This window comes from Aquarana catesbeiana, linkage group LG02 (assembly GCF_042186555.1).
Source record: "Aquarana catesbeiana isolate 2022-GZ linkage group LG02, ASM4218655v1, whole genome shotgun sequence".
NCBI classification, from domain to species: domain Eukaryota; kingdom Metazoa; phylum Chordata; class Amphibia; order Anura; family Ranidae; genus Aquarana; species Aquarana catesbeiana.
This window is the reverse complement of record NC_133325.1, coordinates 601,096,631-601,118,445: the sequence shown is the minus strand read 5'-3', so window position 1 is coordinate 601,118,445 and position 21,815 is coordinate 601,096,631. Positions and strand designations below refer to the sequence as shown.

General features: G+C 42.7%; 1 protein-coding gene across 3 annotated transcripts in view; it reads right to left on the bottom strand.

Moving 5' to 3' along the window:
* Positions 1–21,815, bottom strand: part of BCOR (BCL6 corepressor) — a 314,117-nt gene that overhangs the window by 168,046 nt on the left and 124,256 nt on the right. Inside the window, exon 3 of one of the 3 annotated variants that reach the window (XM_073616331.1) lies at positions 20,383–20,494. The exons of the other annotated variants lie outside the window; for them this stretch is intronic. The gene's annotated coding sequence lies outside the window, so the exon portion shown is untranslated. The remainder of the gene's footprint in view (positions 1–20,382; positions 20,495–21,815) is intronic. 3 annotated transcript variants of the gene reach the window in all.

Genomic DNA, 21,815 nt, shown 5'->3' with positions numbered 1-21,815 from the left:
ATTGTGTGCAGTGGCAATGTATGGATATAGATTTTTGGGGAGGTCAGTTTATACGGATCGAACAAATGTGTTTTTTTTTTATTAACTGTTTATATTTAGGCTTTTACTTTTAGAGACGTTTTGATGCTTCTCTGCACACACAAAAAAAGGTATTTACATTTTTTTTTAATAATTACAATGCCATCATCCATATATAGAAAGGGAAGGGACAATATGAATTAAAACAGTGTGTGTTTAATATCACTTTAAGGGAACATTTGTCAGTTCACAGCCTTCATTGTTGGACCCCCTACTTAGACTGCATTGGGGAAGAATTTTTATGGTCGGTCTTAAAGTGTATGTCAGGACAAAATAACAAAATATATTTTGAGTACAGTTCTCCAAACAATGCATATTTAAGCATACTTTGTTCCTTTAAAAAATCCTGCAAATATACAGAAAAAATATAGAGAAAAAAAAAATGTGTTGACCTGCAAAAAATCCAAAGTGCTTTTAGCCCATTGTCAGCCTTGCCCTTTTGGACAACAGAACTCTGCCTATTCTCATGCGTCTCTGTCCCACTTCACATGCACAGGGCCGGTGCTACCACTAGGCGGACTAGGCAGCCGCCTAGGGCACCCGGCCACTGGTGACCCTCTACCCTCTCTCTGCAGCCAGCTAAACACAACAGGCAGCCGCTCCTGAGGCCCTCCGTACAGTATCAGAGGTGCAGCGGCGGCGGGCGTGCCGCCTGTGACAGTGCCTGACTGAATCAAATGGAGGAAGATAAGGAGACAACCCCGGCTGCACTGCGCGCCTCTGATCATCAGTGCCAGGCTGCCAGTGACCTGTCTGTCCGTTTCCCACTGTGCACGGTCACTGTCATGTCTGTCACCAGCAGTTTCTGATGTCCTGCTACAGCCAGCTCTGCCTCTCTGCCCACTGCCGCACGCACGGTCCCCCTCCCCCCCCACCTCCCCCGGTCGCTCTCCCTCCTGGCCTTGCCTGTCCACCTGAACAATGGCAGGCGTAAGTGGAGACACTGGCGGCGCTCCGGGCTTGGTGACAGTGGTGCCTGCCTGGATTTGAGGCTGGCAGCGTTTAAAACGGTTTGTTCCTCACACTGGTAGCGGTCACGTCGTCAGATGCAGAGAGACTAATATGCAGCTGCAAAGGTGAGCCCCAGTCAGATCCTCATCTGCTAAGTAAAAGTTTTCACTGTTACTGAAATTGCATAATAATGTTTGTATAAAGTATATACAGATATAGTGTATAATTATCTGCCAATCACTGATCTGTGTGTACAGAGGGCCCCCCTCCGTGGTAGGCTGCATTTGATCGGTGTTGGTGAGGCTGCATTTGATCGGTGCTGGTGAGGCTGAACTTTATCGGTGCTGGTGAGGCTGAATTTTATCGGTGCTGGTGAGGCTGAATTTTATCGGTGCTGGTGAGGCTGCATTTGATTGGCGTTGGTGAGGTTGCATTTGATCAGTACTGGTGAGGCTGCATTTGATCAGTACTGGTGAGGTTGCATTTGATCGGTGCTGGTGAGGTTGCATTTGATCGGTGCTGGTGAGGTTGCATTTGATCGGTGCTGGTGAGGTTGCATTTGATCGGCGCTGGTGAGGTTGCATTTGCTCTGTACTGGTGAGGCTGCATTGAACGGCGTTGGTGAGGTTGCATTTGATCAGTACTGGTGAGGCTGCATTTGAACGGCGCTGGTGAGGTTGCGTTTGATCGACGTTGGTGAGGTTGCATTTGATCGGTGCTGTTACTAGGAGTCAGTGGTGAAGCTGGGGGGGGGTGGCAAAATGAGGTTTCGCCTAGGGTGTCAAAAATCCTTGCACCAACCCTGCACATGCATACATTGATTTCTTTCCTAGCAATACATTGCTGCTGCCTTGATTCTCGAGCCTTCCCACACATGGTGTGTAGAGAAAAAGCCTCTTGGGGGATGCAGTTCTGGATGTCAAAAAGAACTGACCTCTGAGCATGACCATGCAAAAACTTTATAAGCCTTACAATGGGAATATAATCATTATTTAGAGATTGGATAAAAAATAATAACGTACAAGGTATCTAGGTATTTGGATCTCCTTTAAAATCGAGGAATATTTGATTCAAAATTTGAGGCCACTTTTAGATAAATTTAAGGCGAAGAGTAGAATATGGACTAAATTACCTTTATCTCTGGTGGGACCTGCAAATTTGATTAAAATGTTCTGGGGCCCTTCATTACTTTATATTCTACATAATTCTCCTATGTGGATTCCCCTTAAAATGGTTTAAAAAAATAGATTCCCTGTTCCGTATGCTATTATGGAAGGGTAAAATTCCTAGAATTAAGCTTTCTATATTACAACTTCCCAAAGATAGGGGGGACTTGCTGTGCCAAATGCAAAGATGTACTTTATTGCTTCTCAACTGCAACAGATGGTTTGGATGGGGCAATGTAGACAGGATGGACCCAATTCAATCGATACTTTTGACTCGAACCTCTTGTAATCATTTAATAGCTCAATTGGAATCCGGATCCATTAGAAACGCTATACAAAGACCCACCTTAGTGTTGATGAACAAGTATGGCAGGAAATGAAATAAAAAATGCAATATATAGACATTTCAGTTTATACCCCTCTATGGCAGAATATAAAGTATAAGGAGATAAATAAACTAGAAGGATTCGGGGTATGGAAAGGATTGGGGATTCAATATATTGACCAATTATACTCTGATGGGGTGCTAAATCATATCAAGACTATAATATTTCCTACTTTCCAACACCTTTTTTCAATATTCACAATTAAAGAGGAGCTCCACCTTAAACAAAAAATATTAAAAGCCAGCAGCTACAAATACTGCAGCTGCTGACTTTTAATAAATGGACACTTACCTGTCCCAGGGTCCAGCGATGTCGGTAGCCGAAGCCGATCGATCGTCTCTCGGCTGCCCCCACCACCATCCTCGGTCAGGGAATCAGGAAGTGAAGTGTTGCGGCCTCACTGCCCGGTTCCCTACTGCGCATGCGCGAGTTGCGCTGCGTGTCTACACTGGTCCCCGTTGTGTTGTGGGAACTGTGCGCTTCCCACAACACAACGGGGGGGGCGGCATTCGCAGCTTGCTATTCCCGGAAGTGGGTGCAGATACCTGTATTGTACAGGTATCTGCACCCCCCTTCCCCCTGAAAGGTGCCAAATTGAGGCACCAGAGGGGGGGAGGAATCCGATGAGCGGAAGTTCCATTTAGGGTGTAACTCCGCTTTAAGACATGCTTTACAAATCCAATTTAAAGGAAAGAATTAAAAAGTTCAAAATATGCCATTTACAGACTTAATCGTAAAGATACAATTGAAAAAGGGCATCATCACTAAAATATATGGCTATTTAACCCCTTCACTACCCGCCCATAGTCAAATGACGGCCTGAGATGGGATCTCCCATCCTGGGTGGCCGTCATATGACGTCCTGGGCTTCCCGGCTGTCTAGGGGGCACGTGCACGCCTGCAGCATTGCTCGGGACCCGGTGCGTGTGCCCGCGATTGCCGCCAGGCACAAGCGATTGCTGTTAACCGAACAGGACTGTGGATCTGTGTGTGTAAACACACAGATCCACGTCCTGTCAGGTGAGAGGAGACCGATCTGTGTTCCCAGTACAGAGGAACACCGATCGGTCTCCTCCCCTTGTGAGTCCCCACCCCCTACAGTTAGAATCACTCCCCTAGGAAACACATTTAACCCCTCCTGTCCCCCTAGTGGTTAACCCCTTCCCTGCCTGTCACATTTATACAGTAATCAATGCAATTTTATAGCATTAATCGCTGTATAAATGTGAATGGTCCCAAAAATGTTTTAAAAGTGTCCGATGTGTCGTAGTCACGAAAAAAAAAAAAAAAAAAAATCGCAGATCGCTACTATTACTAGTAAAAAAAATAAATACTTTTTTAAAAAAATGCCATAAATCTATTCCATATTTTGTAGACACTATAATTTTTGCGCAAACCAATCAATATACGCTTATTGCAATTTTTTTTTACCAAAAATATGTAGAAGAATACGTATCAGCCTAAACTGAGGAAAAAAAAATTTTTTTTTTTTTTTTAAATTGGGATATTTATTATAGCAAAAAGTAAAAAATAGTGTTTTTTTCAAAATTGTCGCTCTTCTTTTGTTTATAGCGCAAAAAAGAAAAACCACAGAGGTGATCATATACCACCAAAAGAAAGCTCTATTTGTGGGGAAAAAAAGGACGTAAATTTTGTTTGGGTACAATGTCGCACGACCACGCAATTGTCGTTTAAATTGCGACAGCGCTGAAAACTAAAAATTGGTCTGGGAAGGAAGGGGGTGAAAATGCCCTGTATTGAACCGGTTAATTGGCCAACTCCAGGGAAAGGCTACCTGTCAAGCTAGACGGGGATGGAAAAAGGACCTAGGAGATCTAACAGATGAACAATGGCAAAATATTTTGGAACAAGTACAATCAGTATCAGTTTCACCCCAGCAAACTTTTTTTTTTACAAAATTGTTTTTTTTATTTGTTTTGGTAGAAAATAGTTTACAGGTTCAGATAGTACAAATGCACACCCCAGCAAACTTTAACACAATTATACATAATTCATAGGGTGTATAGGACCCCAGTTAAATTGTATTACTGGGGTAGACGAGATACATCTGACTTTCCCCGATGTAGGAGAACCTCAGCTGCCCTAATACATATGCTATGAAAATGTCCCAAATTATTTAGGTTCTGGCAAAAAACAATTGATACTATTAACCGGGAATACCAAATACAGGTACAAAGGGTTCCTAAAATAAGTTTGCTGGGGTGCCTAGAAAAAAAAACATACATACCAACAATTAGAATAGCAATTAACAAGATGTTGTTTATTGCACACAAGCTAATCGCACAAAAATGGATTTCCTCAAATGTGCCAACATACGAGGAATGGCACCTACAAGTTAATGACACTGTATTAAAAGAATGGTAGGTTTGTTAAAATAGGGGGTCAATAAAAAAAAGTTTCATAAAATATGGGAATTGTGGGAATTGTGGCTGGGCATGCCCGGGATGACTGTTTATAACAGCAACAGATGGAACTCCAGGGGTGGATGGTTCTTTTTCTTTTTCAAATTATAGAAAATGTGGGGAAGGATAAGTGAAAGAGGGGTGAATAAGGGAAAGTAAATAAAAGGTAGGAGGAGAAAAGAGGAGAGGGAAGAGAGAGGTGGAAAAAAAAAAGAGGAAAAAGAAAAGAGAGGGAGAAGAAAGGGAAAAAAAAGAAGAGGGAAGAAAGGTGGAAAAAGAGAAAAGGAAGAGTTATGCCGTGTACAAACGAGCGTACTTTTCGTCCGGACTGGTCCGACTGTCTATCCGATGGACCTCCAACGGACTTTTCGAATGAACGGACTTGCCTACACACAATCACACCAAAGTCCGACGGATTCGTACGTGATGACATACGACTGGACTAAAATAAGGAAGTTGATAGCCAGTAGCCAATAGCTGCCCTAGCGTCGGTTTTCGTCCGTTGGACTAGCATACAGACGAGCGGACTTTTCAATAGTAACTGGGTCCGGCGGAGTTCCGACGTAAAGATTTGAAACATGTTCCAAATCTAAAGTCTGTCAGATTTTCGACCGAAAAAGTCCGCTGCAGGTCCGATGAAGCCCACACACGGTCGAATCGTCCGTGGGACTTGGTCCGTCGGACCAGTCCGGTCAAAAAGTCCGCTCGTGTGTATGCGGCATAAGAGGGATAAGTTTAGGATATAAATGGATTGTATAGATAGGTGTGCTCATACGTTTGCATACCCTGACAGAATGTATGATTTCTTGGCCATTTTTCAGAGAATATGATTGATAACACCAAAACTTTTCTTTCACTCATGGTTAGGCCCCTTTCACACTATCGGACCGTTCAGGTCCGCCTGTCAGTTTTGTCGGCGGACCTGAAAGGGCGCTCCATGCTAGTCTATGGAGCGCTGGATGTCAGCAGTGACATGTCCGCTGACATCCGACCCGGTCCGATACGCTAATATCAGATGGATGGCCCTACGTTCGCATCCGTCACTGGCGGAACGGATCAGGCGAGATCTGATGAAAACGGACATGCTGTCCGTTTTCGTCCGATCTCTCCATAGCAACCAGCGGCGCTCCACAATCCCCTCCCCACTCAGTAAACATAGAGGGACCTGTCATCCGTCGGCTCAGCGGAGATTAACGGAGAGATCTCCCGCTGAGCTGGCGGACAGAGGCGGACTCCGTGGTAGCAGATCCGCCTCGTGAGAATGAAGCCTAAGTGTTTGGCTGAAGCCATTTATTATTAATTAACTGTGTTTACTCTTTTTGAATCATAATCACAACAGAAACTACCCAAATGACCCTGATCAAAAGTTTACATACCCCAGTTCTTAATTATTATTATTATTCAGGATTTATATAGCGCCAACAGTTTGCTCAGCGCTTTACAACATGAGGGCAGACAGTACACTTACAATACAAATCAATACAGGAGGGATCAGAGGGCCCTGCTTGTTAGAGTTTACAATCTAGAAATACTATGTATTGCCCCCTTTAACATCAATGACAGCTTGAACTCTTTTATGGTATTTGTGGATGAGGCTCTTTATCTTCTCAGATGGTAAAGCTGTCCATTCCTCTTAATAAAAAGCCTCCAGTTCCTGTAAATTCTTGGGCTGTCTTGCATGAACTGCATGTTTGAGATCTCCCCAGAGTGGCTCAATGATATTGAGGTCGGGAGACTGAGATGGCCATTCCAGAACCTTCACTTTATTCTGCTGCAGCCAATGACAGGTCGACTTGGCCTTGTGTTTTGGATCATTGTCATGTTGGAATGTCCAAGTATGTCCCATGCACAGATTCCTGGCTGATGAATGCAAATGTTCCTCCAGTATTTTTTGATAACATACTGCATTCATCTTGCCATGAATTTTGACTAAATTTCCTGTGCCTTTGTAGCTCACACATCCCCAAAACATCAGTCATCCGCCTCCGTGTTTCACAGTAGGAATGGTGTATCTTTCATCATAGGCCTTGACTCCTCTCCAAATGAAGCTTTTATGGTTGTGGCCAAAAAGCTAAATTTTGGTCTCATCATTCCAAATGACTTTGTGCCAGAAGGTTTGAGGCTTGTCTATGTGCTGTTTGGCATATTATAAGCGGGATACTTTGTGGCATGTGTAGTAATTGCCTTCTTCTGGCAACTCGACCATGCAGCCCATCTTTCTTCAATTGACTCCTTATTGTGCATCTTGAAACAGCCACACCACATGTTTTCAGAGAGTCCTATATTTCACCTGAAGTGATCTGTGGGTTTTTCTTTGCATCCCGAAAAATTTCCTGGCAGTTGTGGCTGAAAGTTCAGTTGGTCTACCTGACCATGGTTTGGTTTCAACAGAACCCCTAATTTTCCACTTATTGATTAGAGTTTGAACACTGCTGATTGGCATTCTCAATTCCTTGGATATCATTTTTTATCCCTTTCCTGTTTTATACAGTTCAACTACCTTTTCCCACAGATCCTTTGACAATTCTTTTGCTTTCCCCATGACTCAGAATCCAGAAATGTCAGTGTAGCACTGGATGAAAGATGCAAGGGTCTGTCAGGAGTCCAGAAACTCATTGACCTTTTATACACATACACACGAATTACAAGCAAACAGATCACAGGTGAGGATGGTTACCTTTTAATAGCGATACAGACCCCTTTGTGTCAACTTGTGTGCATGTTATCAGGCCAAAATCACCAGAGTATGTAAACTTTTGATCAGGGTCATTTGGGTAGTTTTTGTTGTGATTATGATTAAAAAAGAGTAAACACAGTTGATTGATAATAAATGGCTTCAGCCAAACACTAACCATGAGTGAAAGAAAAGTTTGTGTGTGATCATTCATATTCTCTGAAAAATGGCCAAGAAATCATATATTCTGCCAGGGTAAACTTATGAGCACAACTGTATGACTGTTGGTCTTATTGCAGGGGGGGATTTTTTCCTGTGGATGGATACAGGATGAGATAAAACAGGGGGTGTAAACTAAAATTGGTGTTAATAAAAATTATGAATTGGAAAAAGAACATAAATATCAACCAGAAAAATCACCATTGTGCTGGAGGTTGTAAGATAAGAGGAGGAACAATGGCACATTTAGGCCTCATGCACACAGGACGTTTATTTAACTCTCCTAGAAGCCAGCAGCATTTTTGCAGAAAAAATGCCTGACGCTTCTAAGCGCCGGTTCACATTAGAAGCAGCACGACTTGCAGGTCGCCTCACCGAGGCGACCTGCACACGACTGCCGCGGCGACTTGCAAGACGACTTCTATGCAAGTCGCCCCCAAAGTAGTACAGGAACCTTTCTTCTAAGTCGGAGCGACTTGCGTCGCTCCGATTAGAACGGTTCCATTGTACAGAACGGGAGGCGACTTGTCAGGCGGCTAGGTCGCCTGACAAGTCGCCCCCGTGTGAACCGGCTATAAGGCCTCCTGCACACTGCAGCTTGAAAAAGCTTAGTACAGCTTATTTTTCTACTGTGCTAAAATACAGCCCATTTATTGTAATGTGCCTATGCACACAGGTGTGTAAACAAGCGCTGTGCATTCTTCAGTAAAAAAAAAAAAAGAAAAATATGCATTTTTGGTCAGTAATTTACGTCTAATGTGGGCAAATGGCCATTTTACATATTGTGCAGAACAAAAACGCGAGAATACGTTTTCTTGCATGCACGCAAACGCATATGTGCGAAAATGCAGGCAAATACATCCAAAAAAAAAAAAAGCCAGAACACGTAGATGCTCAAAACAGGAGTGTCATGTGCAAGAGGCCCAATTCATTTCATTGGCCAAATAAATAATTTATTCTGGTCATTGAAATGAATTAATGCTCAAGCACTCATGTTTAACAGCTTTTAGAAGCTGTTAGCAGCTTCTAGCAGCTGTTAGTAGTTTCAAACGTTTTTTCTGCCCTAACTCTGCTGCTCCTGAATGCACTCACTGGCAATCTTTTTTTCCTGCCTTTAACAGCCTCTAAAAGCTCCTGCCATGAAACACTGCTAAAAGCCTGCGTGCATGTACACATAGGCAAACATGGAGGAGCGTTTAGAGGCAGGAAAAAAAACATCAGACACCCCTAGAAGCAGCTGTAAAAATGTCCAGTGTGCATGAGACCTAGTAGTGGGACTGTCCAAAACTACAGAAGTTTGGCAGGAGGTCATACAACAGATACAGGAGATTGCGGGAGTTAATATTCCTAAAGATCCATGGTCTTATTTATTTCATAACATGAAGATTACAATAAAGCCATACAAGAATATAGTCATACCTTATGTAATGAATGCAGCAAAAGAGTCAATTCCAAGATTTTGGCAGGTACCAATGTACCCTAGAGTGATTGGGTTAAAAGGGTAGAGTATATTTATAATATGGAAGAACAGTACTACTGCAGAGAGGACAAAATGGAAAAATGTGTAAAAATATGGAGAGGGTGGACTGACTTTACCCTCTTCATGCCTAAGCCTTTTCTGACATTTGTTGCTTACAAGTTAAAATCCATATTTTTTGCTAGAAAATTACTTAGAACCACCAAACATTATATATACTTTTTTAGTAGAGACCCTAGAGAATAAAATGGCAATTGTTGCAATATTTTATGTCACACAGTATTTGCACAGTAGTCTTTCAAACGCAATTTGTTTGGAAAAAAATACACTTTCATGAATTAAAAAAAAACCCAGAACAGTAAAGTTAGCCCAATTCTTTTGTATAATGTGAATGAAGATGTTACGTTGAGTAAATAGATACCTAACATGTCATGCTTTAAATTTGCACACACTCGTGGAATGGCGACAAACTACGGTACTTAAAAATCTCCATAGGCGATTCTTTAAAAATTTCTACAGGTTACCTGTTTAGAGTTACAGAGGAGGTCTTCTGCTAGAATTATTGCTCTTGCTCCAACGATCGTGGCAATACCTCACATGTGTGGTTTGTTTACATTTGCGGTCGCGACTTACGTATGCATTCGTTTCTGCGTGCGAGCATGGAGGGATGTGACGCTTTAAAAAGATTTTTTTTACTATATACACTGTCCCTTAAAAAAAAAAAATTCTGATCACTTTTATTGATGTCAGAAGGAATGTAAACATCCCTTGTGACAGTAATAGGCAGTGACAGGTACTCCTTTATGGAGGGATCTGGGGTCCCTCCTTTGCACTTAAAAGCATTCAAAAGTTTGGCTATTTTGAATAGTCATTTTTTTAAATTTGGCGCCTTTAAGTCTTCTGTAAACCGGAAGAGATCTCATGCTTCTGGGTTACTAGATCTGTGACCCGATCAAAGCCGGTTCCGGCTTCGTTCGGGTCTCCGGCCAACCGGCGGACGTACCAGCTAGTCGCTCGGGCCTCCCGCTGGGACTGGAGAGCCCAGACGAGCCAGGGAAGAGGAGGACGTCTCCTCCCTCTACTTCGGATAACAATTGAGCGGCTTCTTAGCTGCATCAGTTGTCATCCCGAGAAAGCCAACCGCCGGCTCTAAAAAACGGTGCTGGGGTGATGCCTGCAGCTGCAGGCATCACCCCGGTACAACCCCTTCAAGCAGAGGCCGCATATTTGCGTAGGTCGGTGTGAAGGGGTTAAGGAAGTATGCTGAACCGGTGGAAGTATAAATGAGGAAGGAAGGAGATGGTGAAAAGGGGAGGAAGAGAGGGAAGTTTGCAGGTACATTTAGGTAATACCCTTTGGAGCTTTTGCACATGAGCACCAGAGCCTGTGCAGTGTAAATACTGGCATTTTCCCATGCCCAGGTGCTGCATACAAGCCGCCCATTGACATATACATCGTAATTCACGTAAATACGATTAAGCATACACCTGTATGCTATACTTTATGTGTTTACATAAAGTAGCACCATAGTGCAATTTATGTCGGTGGGCAGCTGTATACAGCACCTGGACTGCCCATAAGGGGGGGGGGGGGGGGTCTGGGATTTACATTGCACAGGCTCAGGTACCTATGTGCAAGAGCCCTTAATAATAGCAATTCAGACTGTGGTCATGGTATGGCTGATCCATACTGTTACTGCACTACATTCCATATATAGAGATATTGTAAAAAAAAAAAAAAAAAAAAAAAAAGGAATATTTCTCGTCCTGGCCACTTCCCTATAAAAATTGCATTTTGCGTTCCTAGACTACAAGTCCTTGTACCTTGACATTTTTTTACTACAGCTCACTGCAGTTTTCCCAGAAGGGAGTCTGTTGATGTGGGACATAAAAAAAAAAACTGTACTGACAGCCTGTCCTTGATAATCTCAAGACTGTTGATCAGCCTCCACTAAACTGAGATGACCATATATTCAGGTACATGCGAGCAACACTTTGCTTCTAAAATGTCGCCTGGTCGTCGATTTCGTTTAATGTTATTGACACCAACCTTGCCGACCAGCACAGTCGCACTAAATCATGTCAGCCGAGTCAATCTAAACCTAAGAATGTGATGCTTCTAAAGTCAAGAGCTTCCTGGTGGGTCATTTGTGGCTGCAAAATCAATAGGCTCTGCTGCTTGTACTGTCAGTTTCATACACAAATAAATAATATTGTATGCGCTTATTGGTTATTGCAATAAATGAGCCTATTTAAACCTGCAGCTATTCCCTTCTTGGAAAACCAGCACTCGCGGGCCTCCAGCTTGTGGCAGATAGGATCAGCAAGTACTAGACCTATTTTGTTTTCTGACTCTCCAGGGAAAAGCTGAGGAGAAGAACAAGAGCACTGAGCTCAGGCTGGTTCTGCTGGTCTCCCTGATGGCTGGAGGCCAGGTGGTCTTCTCAGTATTAACGTAAGAGTAACTGAGGCCTGGCATTCTGTGTTTTCCCAAAGGAAGTGCCCTGGGGATGGAAATCTAAAACCCAGGATTTTCTGAACCCGTGCAGTATAACTGGAGCCATCTGGTGATCCTATTAATTATAACTTGCTCTGAGCCTTTGATTGGCACAGCCGGACGGGAGCTTAGTCTATGCTCTGGCTACAAGGAAGGGGTTAATGTGACGAAGTCAACTTCAAGTACCATTAAATAATCTAGGTAATGTGCAAATAATGGTGCTTAATGAAAGTGGGCTGTGTCACTTTCTCTGAGTGCCTTATTACATAAAGAATGATACAGTGTCCTTGGGCAAGCAAATGTTCAATTTGCAGTGTCGGTTTGCTGGTCTTCCCACTTTTATTTACCTGTATGGATAGGAAATTATCCATAAAAAAATCAATTCCTTGCTATATCTTGACAAAAGGTTGTGTTTGGAAGGTATACACTAAGGAACCCTAGAGGAACTGATTTTAGCTGCAAAAAAAAATGTAGGAGAAATTACTCTAAAGGATAAATTCACTAAGAAAGATGAGTAATGTTAACTCAATTTGTTTTTGTCCTCCAAAAAATATTCAGTTCACAGACTACTCAGGTTTGGTATCGTAAAATGGGTATTTAACCATGCTTTTTTATTACGAATCATTTTATTTCACAATGCTTTATTTTATCACCACTTCAAAAATTTGCTTGTCCTGCTCTCCTTTATAGACACCTCACTAAAATACACAACTAGTGGTAGCCTAAAGCTAACAATGTTTTATTCTATTTTAATTATATATTGTATATACAAAAAAAATCTTAATGCGTTATGCTTTTGTGAATTTAGCCTAAAGTTTTTTCCCCTATTCTCAATTACTGTGAAATAGTTATACAATAGAATGGTGCTATATACAATATATGCTGAGCATTTAATGAGAATCAGCCATGTTCTTGTTCAAAGCCAGCCATAGACGGTTTGAGGTTCAGATTTGAGATTCTGAACTGGCAGGTTCAGCAGGAACAGGCTGAGATTCTAACCATTTATGGGCAGGCTGAATGTACCCAAGTTGACCAATCCATCACCTAGCTAACTTTCTTGCTACTGTATATATGCAAGGGCACTATCTGTGAATATAGTCAGTTAAAATAAACCCTCTCAGATAGTCTTCACTGTGAAGGCCTCAATCGCATTCCTAGGGCAGGTGCTCACAATATGCAGCAACGACTAGTAATTAAAAGATAGGAGGTAAAGTAATCATATAACAGCACAGAACATGTACTATATCATCCCAAAGGGCACCTGTCACTGAGCATCAAGTGTTTCGTGGATTCCCAGATACAACATATTCATGATCTAGATCCTAAGAGGTGTATAAAATCACTTTCAGATACTTACCCTGGTTACCCAACTTTGTAAACCTCTTGGCCTACCCATACAGAACGTAGACCAGGATGGCCAATATTCGCTGAGTAGGGTAAGACATGTCATCATCCAGTGGTGTCCTCAAATTACCATTTCACACTCTGTAACTGCAGCTTAGAATTGCAAAGGGGCAAGTAAATGGTGCTGATGTTACATTTTGATGATTTTCTCTGCATTGCTGTATGTGTTAAAATGAATGGACTGAATAAAATCAAGTAGATAAGCATAGAAATTACACTGCATAACCAGTAGCAAATGAAAGCTCATACATTGATGCGCTGGACGCAGAGATTGTACCCAGCTCATGAGTTTTTTGGACCATGTCCCTGCCTTTTAAACACTGTCTCACCTACAGTACTCACATCAGTATATGGTTGATTTACTAAAGGCAAATAGACTATGCACTTTGCAAGTGCTGTTGCTTCAGAGCTTAGAAAATGTTTGTTTTATTATTTTCCTTGCATGTGATTGGGTATTCTTTGGAAAGTGAAGCTTAACCTTATTTACGAAGCTCTGAAACAGCTGCAGTTGCAAAGTGCACAGTCTATTTACCTTTAGTAAATCAAAACCAATGAGTTCCTTCTACAGCAATAAAATCTACTCTGCATAACATTCGCTTAGGAATGCTGAGCTGCTTGACCACTCACATGCAAGGAGGAGGATTGGTAGTGCTGAGAATATAGGTCCATAGGTTTTATTCTGTAGAACTGTGTCCTTTTATCATTATCTAGCCCTGGAAAGTACAGGCTGTCTCAAATTCTGTGCAAGCTTTAAAATGATAAATTCTGCTTCATAGCATAGTAGTTTTGTGCATAGGAAGCTGATACTGGTACAGAGGCAGCAAAATATGTATTAATTGTGAATAAAACTTCATGACTGATGTCCCCCATGGGAAACAACCCAAGCTAATGGATGATGAAAGACAAGGATCGTTGGTGCTTTATCTGATCATTAAGGGCTTACCTGCAAACCTAGCAGCAAATTCTAATCCCCACAGCACATTTACACTGGCATAGTTTTATTCCTCCATTTATGGAGGTAAATTATGATGCCAAGGCATTACAGAAAGGGTCCTGCTTGTGTGACTACTCACTGAGCAAACTGGATCATAGGGCAACCCTTTCTATTATTCATAATTTGTGTACTGGCAGTGCCCAGTAAACAGGCAGCTGCATGTCCACAATGACCTCAAGCCTAGGATTCAGTGGACAAAGTGCACCTTGACTTTAGGGAAAATCAGCAGAAATATCCACCATCTGGTGAAAAGACGTTCGTACATTTCAAGTGTCCACATATCAGCAGGTGTTGTTCTTTACTTTTATTTATCATTACATGTATTTACTGTATATAGCACTGTAAATTTAGCGATTCGCATATCCACTTCATGACTGCGCTTTAGCTGAAAGACGGCTACAGTGCAGCTCTCTCATTCTGGGAGGGCGTTCATGGACATCCTCCCAGAACCACGGCCCCCCGTGCCCCCTGGGGCGTGCATCAGGCGCACTCTGTGACCGCTTTGTCCTTAGGACACAGCTGATCACAGATCGTGGTAAAGGGCCAATCACAGCACCCTTTACCATATGATCAGCTGTGTCCAATCACAGATGATCACATGTAAACAGACTTGCTAGTTATCAGCAGTCCTTTCCTCACGCTCTGTCACAGCATGAGGAAAGTAGAGCCCATAAGTGGCAATTCTGACAGGGCACATTTACACTGATAAACAGGGCACTGATCATCAGTGCCTTGATTAAAAGTGCAGCCCCATCACTGCCAATCAGTGCTGCCTATCAGTACCCATCAGTGGCGCCTCATCAGTGCCCACCAGTGCAACTTACCAGTGCCCATCAGTGTACCTTACTAGTGTCCATCAGTGCTGCCTCATCAATGCCCATCAGTGAAGAAGAAAAATTACTTATTTGCTAAATTATATAACAGAAACTAAGAAAAATGTATTTTTTTTTCAAACCTTTCAGTCTTGTCTTTTTTCATTTGTTTAGCAAAAACTAAAAACCCAGTGGTGATTAAATACTCTATTTGAATGAAAGAAAATCTGTCTAAATCTGTGTTAGTGAGCACTTCTCCTTTGCCGAGATAATCCATCCACCTCACAGGTGTGGCATATCAAGATGCTAATTAGACAGCCACAGATGTCACACATTTTGAGGGAGCATGCAATTGGCATGCTGAATGCAGGAATGTCCACCAGAGCTGTTGCCCTTGAACTGAATGTTCATTTCTCTACCAAAAGCCATCTCCAAAGGCGTTTCAGAGAATTTGGCAGTACATCCAACCGGCCTCACAACCACAGACCACGTGTAACCACACCAGCCCAGGACCTCCACATCCAGCATCTTCACCTCCAAGATCATCTGAGACCAGCCACCCCGGACAGCTGCTGCAGCAATCGGTTTGCATAACCAAAGAATTTCTGCACAAACTGTCAGAAACCATCTCAGGGAAGCTCATCTGCATGCTCGACATCTCGACCTGACTGCAGTTTGTCGTCGTAACCGACTTGAGTTGGCAAATGCTCACATTCGATGGCGTCTGGCACTTTGGAGAGGTGTTCTCTTCTCAGTTTTCACTGTACAGGGCAGATAGCATATATGGCATGAGCGGTTTGCTGATGTCAACGTTGTAGATCGAGTGGCCCATGGTGGCGGTGGGGTTATGGTATGGGCAGGCATATTCTATGGACAACAAACACAGATGCATTTTATTGATGGCATTTTGAATGCTCAGAGATACTGTGAGGAGATCCTGAGGCCCATTGTTGTGCCATTCATCCACGACCATCACCTCATGTTGCAGTACGATAATGCACGGCCCCATGTTGCAAATATCTGTACACAATTCCTGGAAGCTGAAAACATCCCAGTACTTGCATGGCCAGCATACTCACCAGGCATGTCACCCATTGAGCATGTTTGGGACGCTCTGGATCGCGTATACGTCAGGGTGCTCCAGTTCCTGCCAAAATCCAGCAACTTTGCACAGCCATTGAAGAGGAATGGACCAACATTCCACAGGCCACAATCAACAACCTGATCAACTCTATGAGAAGATGTGCTGCCCTGCGTGAGGCAAATGGTGGTCACACCAGATACTGACTGGTTTTTGGACCCCCCCAATACAGTGAAACTGCACATTTTCGAGTGGCCTTTTATTGTGGCCAGCCTAAGGCACACCTGTGCAATAATCATGCTGTCTAATCGGCATCTTGATATACCATACCTGTGAGGTGGACGGATTATCTGGGCAAAAGGAGAAGTGCTCACTAACACAGATTTAGACAGATTTGTGAATGGTATTTGAGAGAAATAGGCCTTCTGTGTAAATAGATCTTTGCGTTCAGCTCATGATAAATAGGGGCAACACACAAAAGTGTTGCGTTTATAATTTTGCTCAGTGTAAGTACAGTGTTGCATAATCGCACAATTGTCATTCAAAGTGTGAGAGCGCTGAAAGCTGAAAATTGGCCTGAGCAGGAAGGGGGTGAAAGTGCCCTGTATTGAGGTGGTTAAATTGTACATTCACAACACTCCTTGCCCTCAAGGAGCTTACGTCTAAGGTCCCTAACTCACATTCATACATACAGCAGTAGTGTCTTAGAATTATTTTTTCAACAGTCCCTATTATACTGTCACAGCTCCTCAGACAAATTGCATAGAAATGATTTTAAAATGGTTGAATGACAATTGAGGAGTACAGTGGCCATAAAAGCCTGAATGTTTACACATACACAGCATACGTTAAGCAGAAGACGGAATGGACATAATCACCTTAGAGCCAGATTTATTAATAAACCTCTTTGAAATCGTTAACCATGTCCTTTGGCATAGGCGCAAATTTATAGCATGTTTTTGTTCGTTTGAAATTATTTTCTCAGAGAAGTGGCTTGCTTAGTGACCTTTGATCTTCAGCCACCACTAGCTTGTAAGCATCTAAAATGTTTGGAGTTTTGTATGCATGATGTTTCGACACCAGAAAGACAACACATGGAATCAATCACTGGCTGGGGTGACATGTCCTCAAGGCGTTACAGCTCTATTAATCTCTGGAATAAGGCTGAATGTGCCCCTTGTGTGCCCTGGTTAATATTCCTGCCAGTGTCATCCTAGGTAATTCAGCACACAACCCCAGAGGAAAGACTTAAAATGAGAGAAAGCTCCCATGGATTAAACCTCTGAATTGGTAATTAACCAGCCATCTCTGAATGTGCCATTGTTAGTTATCAAGCCACTGGTCTAAACTCTACAACACAACAGATCCGCAGAAGGCCACTTCATTTTTACAGCTCTTCTCTTTTCTAAACAAGTGCACAATTGTCATTGTATTTGAGGTGGGGAAAACATACTTGTCACAATAGCTTGGCTGTGCTCTGCTTTACTTTCTGCTAGATTAGATCTAAAATGCCTAATTAGCCAATAATGGGAATGGGTATGGGACTGAAGCTGACTCACCCACTTGATTCATTTCTATGTGAGTATTAAACAGGATGCAATAGGTGCATCTGTCTGTCTGTATGGTAGTAACTGCCTTCACTGCCCGCCTGTACAATCGGTTTAAAATCTGTCAGATATGGTCACCCATATAATTGCCAGACGTGTTTGGTCCGAGTTGGGTCATACAGTCTAATTTTAGAACATATGGCTTTTTCATTTATTTTAAGTATTTATATAGTGCTAACAATTTACATACAATTCACATTAGAATCAGTCCCCGACCTCAAGGCGATAACAATCCTATCAGGTACCTATTTCACATTCATACATACAGTGCACACTAGGAGACCTATTTGAACAAGAGCCAAATAACCTGCCTTGCAATTTAGGAGCAAACCACAGTACCTAGAGGAAACCATTCAAACTCCATGCAGATACTGTCCTGATTCAAAGCAGGGAACCCATTGATGTGATGCACAAGTGTTAACCACTATTGTTGCATTTGTTCTGCCCTTAAAGTGGTTATAAACCTCAGACATGGAATATGAACAAAGCAAACCCCTCTATAGTGTGTACTTGTCTCAATCCAGAGCATGAGGTATCATTTCTGTCTGCTGTTTTGTTCCTCTGCTATCAGCATGAATCACTTATGACAAGTTTTTCTGACACCAAGAGAAAACTGGTGACAGGGGAGGGAGCTCCAGCATATTGACAGCCTCAACTCTGTTCCTGTTTGCTGCATCAAGGGGGGAGGGTGTTCCTTCCAGCCAATCAGCTCTCCTTACTGAGCTCTGCAGACTTTAAACGGGTCGTATAGGTTGTTTTTTTGTTTTTTTTTTAAAAACAAACATGTCATACTTACCTCCACTGTGTAGTTCGTTTTGCACAGAGTGGCCCGATCCTCGTCTTCTGGGGTCCCTCAGCGGCTGTCTCGGCTCCTCCTCGCAAGAGCTAACCTCCCTCTGGGAACTGCTCTCCCAAGGGGGTTAGCTTGCAGGCGCACTCCCGTGTGATACAGTCGGCGGCCATAGCTGCTAAGGGCATCACTCGGCCCCTCCCCCCGGCACGCCACGTCATTGATTTGATTGACAGCAGCGGGAGCCAATGGCTGCACTGCTATCAATCATCCAATGAAGAGCCCACAGGAGCAGGGGGAAAGCAACGTGGGATCGCGCCCATGGAGATTCGGGGCTCAGGTAAGTAAAACAGGGGCTCGGGGGGCCGGAGAGTGCAAGGTGCTTTTGCACTTTAAATGCATAGGATGCATTAAGGTGAAAAAACACAAAGCTTTATAACCCCTTTAACTTCAGCTATCCGCCCCCTTTTTTCTGACAGCTCAGACAAGTTTATAAATTCCCAAAGTCTCATAGTTGGTAAGGTTGAATAAAGAAACTAGTCCATCCAGTTCAACCTGTGTACTCGGTGAATGTGTGTTCATGTCGGTAATCATTTACGATATCCCGGTTTATTGTGTTCACTAAGCTGTACCTCCAAGAGTCTTTTAAAACTATCAATACTTCCTGCTGACACCACCAATAGGGCGATAAGGATGTGGAACTCCCTTGCACAAACAGTGAAAAGCCCCCTTCCGCAGCTTAAGGTTAAAGCACTTCTCCAATCTCATTGTGTGGCCCCGTGTCTTCTTACACTCCTTGAGACTGAATAGTTTTCTACCTATACTGGGATCATCATTGACATATTTGTATATCGCTTATCATATTTCCTCTCAAGTGTCTTTTCTTCAGGGAGAATAAGTTTAGTGCTTGTAGTTGTTGCTCGTAATCTTCTCTGGACTCTCTCCAGTTCCAGCACATCCCTTCTGAGGACTGGTGACAAGAACTGGACGGAATACTCCAGATGTGGTTCGCAAGGCAGGATTATAGTTTTATCTCTAAAGTAAATTCTGGACTTTGAACGACTGTACAGAAGAGAAGACTGTAGATAAACAGGTACACTACATAGGAGGATTTGTTTCATCTCTGTGTATCACCTGAGGATAATCACTTCACTGGGTATATGTAAGGCTGGCCACACACAGTTTGACTCTTGGCCACCTCAGCAGGAACCGGCCGAGATTCAAACCATTAATGGACAGGCTGAAGGTACCAAGTTGATCGATCGATCAACTTGGGTACAAGCTTGCTTGATTCTCTTGCAATTATCGATCAGCCCCTAGTGATGATCACTGTCTTCTTCTGGTGGGGGCGGCCTCCCCCACCACAGTCGGGAGTAGACAATTGCTTGGCAGGAGGGATTCCCTGTCAGCGCTGTCTGTGTTGGCTGGGGAATCGCGAGAATTTCTTTCCTGCAACCAGAAATTTGCACCATGTATGGCCAGCCTAAGTGTTTACAACCACTTTTTTTTAATCTATTTGAACTTCAATGTCTGAACAGGAAGGAGACAACAGATACAGTGATATTGAAGACCAGCATGACTGGTGCACACGATCTGGCACTGGAAAATTTAAGGTGGAATCCCACTTTTGATTCTGCTTATAAAACAGAAATAAAATGTGATATCATAAACTGCCCATAACCAGCCTGATGACTAGAAGGAAGTGCATGTGGTATACTGTACTGAGGCTTTTACAATTTTTCTGTTAAAAAACTAACACACATATTTACTCAAAATAAAGCAGCAATAAGCCCAAAACCAAACATTTATTATATAACCACTTACCAATTCTTTGATGTAATGTCTGCATTAGTTTTCTTTTTTATGCTTCCTTTCCTTTATTTTCACCTGGTGATCTGGCCAGTAAGTCTGTTGTTTTTCAAAATAACATGTTCTTCTGCAAATATAACGGTTTAGATTGTTGGGACAACTCATTTACCACTGACAGGGGTGCTTACAATCATCAGCTATAATTTATGCATGTAAAACCTTTATCCCAAAAGAAAACAAAACTGTTGTTGTAACTGCTTATGTGTAGGAGCTGGAGTTTGGATTAAATTTGTTTGTGCATGTAAATCTGCTAGTACATCTAACATTCCCCTTCCCCCAAGACTGACAAAGCTTCTGTCCAAAAGTGCCCGTGTGCTCCTTCATCCAGAATGTAGGCACTGTAATACAGGAGTGTTACTGACCAGGTGAAAACAGAGGGGAAAAAAAAAAAAAAAGAAAACTGATGCAGCCACCACATCTAATGATTGGTAAGCTGCAATATATTACAATTTTGGTTTTGGGTTTAATACCACTTTAATTGTTTCCTGATAATTGGATACCTCTTTGGCAAATATCCTATTGGAATGCTATGGAGACCACTACATTATTGAATAAAAACCTTGCGTGACTTGCTGTTGACACCAGAAAATGACGCTGGAATTTATACTTAAGCTGTGCTCCCAGCATCAGTTTTATTGAGGACATTTAACCACAGGACTTCCTGCATTTTTCTAAAGAAATGTGTTTCAAATGATAACTCCTTCTACAGTGGGAACAACTAAGTTTATCCTTTCACTTTACCAGGGTTAAAAAAAAGGACTGAATGTCAGACATTCATTTGTCACTCACAATACGTTATACTGTACCACCTGTGAGCCTGTGTATGGAGAGCACATCAACAAGATCCCTATTATGTTGCCCCCCACAGCTTGGTATACTTATCTTCCCTACCTTAAGTCGGCCATAGATGGTTCCAATCTCAGGACCAGCCGAGATCCGAACCATCTATGGGCAGGCTGAGCGTACCCAAGTGGATCCAGGTCGACCTGGGTACAACCAGCATGTCACATTTTTATGATGTGATTATTGCCAGGGGCTATAGCCACTAGCAATAATCACTGTGTTCTCCTGGCAGGGATGGCTCCCCGAGCAATCCCCCCCAAGCTGGGAGAACACAATAGCTCTGCGTGACAGATTCCCCCATCAACACAGTCATCTGCATCATCTATTGCCTGCCTAAGCTACAAAAGTGAGTAGAAGGCCTGTGTTAAAGGGGAATTTTACCCATAACAACTTGATAAAAAAATAGCGTTCCTCAGCAAGGAACATACATTCCACATTAATAATTATGCTACCAACACTGTTGTGTGCTGTAAATTGCCTCCAGAATTGCTTCCGTTTCTTCTTGCTGGAGGCTGACATTTTGTTGAAGCCCAGAGCCCCTGAAC